The following is a 3627-nucleotide window of genomic DNA, read 5'->3' on the forward strand; positions in this document are numbered from 1 at the left end:
GTGGGTGGGTGGGTGTGAGAAGACCTCTAGAGCCCCAGATGTGGCCTAACGCTGGTCCTGACGAGCGAGCACAGCCCACCTGCTCAGCTTTCCAAGAGGACAAGGAAGAGCGGGCATCGCCCTCCCATCAGCAGAGACAGTGCGTGTGCGTGTGCGTGTGTGTGTTTGGGGGGGGGGGGCTGCTGCTGCTGCTGCAGAACTGGACTTGCAGGGGTCGGAGGGCACAAAGCTTCCTTCTCCCGGCTCAGCCCTTGGGGCGTGAGACTCCTCAGACAGCCAGTGACTCTGCCAGAGCCGAGCCAGCACAGAGCTGCCCAGAAGCCAAGAAAAATGGGCCTGAGTCAACTTGGGTGCCTAAAAGGAGGGGCTCCGAGAGGGCCCCGGCCATGGCCACCCAGCACCTGCCAGACCTGTGCTGTGGCGATCCTTCACCTTTGCCCACTGGCCTGGTTGTCTGTGCAGCGGATTTCCAGGAGTAGCCCCCACGCCCCCGACCTTGAGAGCAAAAGGCTGCCTTCAGAAAGCCACCAGGGCAGGACTCAGCCAGCCATTCCACTGGTGGTGTCAACAGACTGGCAAACCCCACCGTGAATCCCAGGACGCAGCTGCTGCCCCCTGAAACTGACCACAACAGGGTCAGGGACAGGCCGGAAGGAAAGCGGGCCCTGCAGGTGGCTTGCTGGGACTAAGCCTCAGAAAGGGCCGGCGGGTGGGCAGACAGCACCTCTCTGAGCTGAGGAAGGCACAGGCATCCCCAGACCTTGCCCAGCTGTGGGGGGTGGGGGGGTGGGGAAACACACCCTCCAGGCAGGCCTTCTGGGGAACAGCATCTTCTGTTCACGCTGATTTCAATGGACTGCCTTTTTGTCATCAAGGAAAAGCTTGGCTAGCACATTTTCTGCTGAGCTGGTAGCCACCCCAGTTTCATTTGCACAAGTCACCTGTTACTCCCCGCAACTCCTGTGCAAGTAAGGGCCTCCTAAGCAGAAACCAGCACAGCAGCTCCTCTCCCCACTCACGTTCAAGGAGGTAACGCTGAAATCCCCAGATGGGGCCAGGAGAGGTGAGAAGCCCTGCCCCCCGCATTAGACACGGGAGAACCAGCCAGTCAGGGCTAGGATCACCGGGCCCAATCCCTGGCTGCTCTCAGCCTCCAAACGGGAGAGCTTTCTCTTCCTCCTGGAAAGTAATCCTTCTAATTCTCTCCACTCAGGGAGCTGTAAAGATATCTCTCCTGGCTCCCAGCCACACCCTGGGGCAGCAGGTTCCGTGACCCACTTTCTCACGCACCGTTTAGAGGCGTTTAATTGCATCTCAGCTAGCATGGGGAGGTCAAGTCCAACCCCCCCCCCCCCACGAAAGGCCAGCTGCTCTCTGTCAACCTAAGCAACCTTGCAAAGATTGTTTTGAGGATGGAACGGAGGCAGGAAAATGTTGTCAGCCTCTTTGGATTCCCATTAGGAGAGAAAAGCGGGATAAAATTACAACAAACAAACGAATCTTTCCAGGGCAGAAGATCAGTCCCCGTGAATCCTGCCTCACACAATCTAGCAACCAATAACCAGTCTGGAGAACTTAGCTTTCAAGTGCCCAGTCCTAATGGAGGTGGAGAAAAATCTGCCATGTGTTTTGGCTGCACACAGCTGAGGAAGCAAAATCACAGTTTGCGAGGCCCAACTGAGGATATAACTCAGTGGTGGCGAACCTATGGCACGGGTGCCAGAAGTCGCACAGAGCCCTCTCTGTGGGCACGTGCAAACAGAGTGCCCCCACACACATCTAGGCTGGCCTGGGCCGCTGGGATTGATTATTAGCATTAAACCTAAGACCTAGTTGTGGGGAAGCAGCGTAGGTAACCCTGTTAAACCCCACTGATTTTCATGCGAAGAACTAAAGCGTGATCCTTTACCTGGGAGTAAGCTCAGTTGCTGGCAATGGGGATTGCTTCTGAGTAAACCCTCCTAGGGTCGTGATTCACCCATTTGAAGCACTGCACGGTTGCTTCAAAGCAAAGCCACTGACTACCACCAAGCTTACTCCCGAGTAACGCACACCTCAGAGCCAACCGTTTTTTCTAAATTAAAACCTCAGTATTCAGTATTTCTAAATTAAAACCTCAGCCCTGAGCACCGGGTTAAATTGCCGTGTTGCCACTTTGCGAGACATAAGTGGGTTTTGGGTTGCAATTTGGGCACTCGGTCTCAAAAAGGTTCGCCATCACTGATATAACTGGTGACCGTAGCCCCAGTGGTCCAGGCTCTGCACGCAGAAGGTGGCAGTCCTGCTGCGAAGGCGTATCCGCTGCCAGGCTGAGGAGACCATGCTGACCAGGTGGACCACGCAGTTCTACACAAGGCAGGTAGTTCCGCATGCTACCGAAAGCTCAGGAGGCAGAATGCTTCTGCCCCCAGAAAGAAGCCCCAGCCTGCTCTCTCCAGGACAGGCCTCGTCTTGGAGGAACCATCACGTCCTGGGACAAAGCATTCGGGGCTGCGGCCTATTCTGCCGTGTGCCCAGTTTGCTGTAGGGATTCTCCATCCCTGAATGTGTGGCGCCACTCCTGATGCTCTGTGTTGGTTGCTTTTAGACTTCTGGTGGGCTCCACCACCCTGGCCCTACCGGTTCACCAAACACCCCACTGCTCTGTGTGAACTGCCTTCAGTCCCAGTGAGAAAGGCAGACCGTGAACAAATAAGTAGATCGCCACCCCTTACGCCGACCCTGCAAGACAGACACTACCAACAGCGCAGCCCAAAGAGCCAATGTGTGCATATCAACACCCCCACCCCACATCCAACCATTCCCCTGCCCCAAGGAGCTTGCAGCCCTAAGGACGGGTTGCTGGGGATGGTCTGCCCTGAGCACCGGGGGGGGGGGGGCTGAGCTGGCGTTAGAGGCGCCCAAGAGGCCCACCTGGCCGGAGGATGGGAGACCCGCCCACTGCCCCAGGAGCCCCCCCTCCAAGGGCCGCGCACCAGGGACAAAGCGGGGGGTGGGTGGGGGAGCGCAGCGCCCCCCTCCCGTGCCCGTGCCAGAACGACGCCCGCAACAGCCCTCCCCTCCCCCCCCCGCCCCGCCCCGCTGGCTCAGCGCTCCCACCAGCAGCCCCCGGGAACTCAGGCAGGGAGGCGGCGGCGGCTAGAAGGGAGAAGCGCCGCAGGGACCGGGCGGGGGGGGGGGGGGGAGGAGAAGGGGGAAGGCCGGGCAACGCCGGCGGCCCCCCCCCCCCCCCCGCGCGAGGAAGGGCCTGCAGGCTGGGGAGGGGGCGGCGAGAGACCCCCGCGCAGCTCCCCTCCCTTCCCCCCCCGCACACCCCAGGAGAGCGGCTCGGGGGGGCCCGTGGCCTCGGGGGGGGGGCAGCGGGGGGGCCTGCCCCTGACCTCTGACCGCGGCGCTTACCCTGAGGGCGGAGAGGTCGATGTCGTCGAGGCTGCGGGCGGGGGCCGGGTCTGCCATGGCGGGGGCGGGTCCTCCTCGCTTCCCTCAGCGCCGCAGAGCCATCGAGGCGGCCCCTCTCCGCGCCCGCCCGACCGCCCCGACGCCCCCCGACGCCTCCGCCGAGCCTCGCCCGCACTGACTGACTGACTGACTGACTGACAGCCGTCCGGAGGGAAGCGCCGCCGGACG

The sequence above is a fragment of the Sphaerodactylus townsendi genome, linkage group LG15 (assembly GCF_021028975.2).
Source record: "Sphaerodactylus townsendi isolate TG3544 linkage group LG15, MPM_Stown_v2.3, whole genome shotgun sequence".
Lineage (NCBI taxonomy): Eukaryota > Metazoa > Chordata > Lepidosauria > Squamata > Sphaerodactylidae > Sphaerodactylus > Sphaerodactylus townsendi.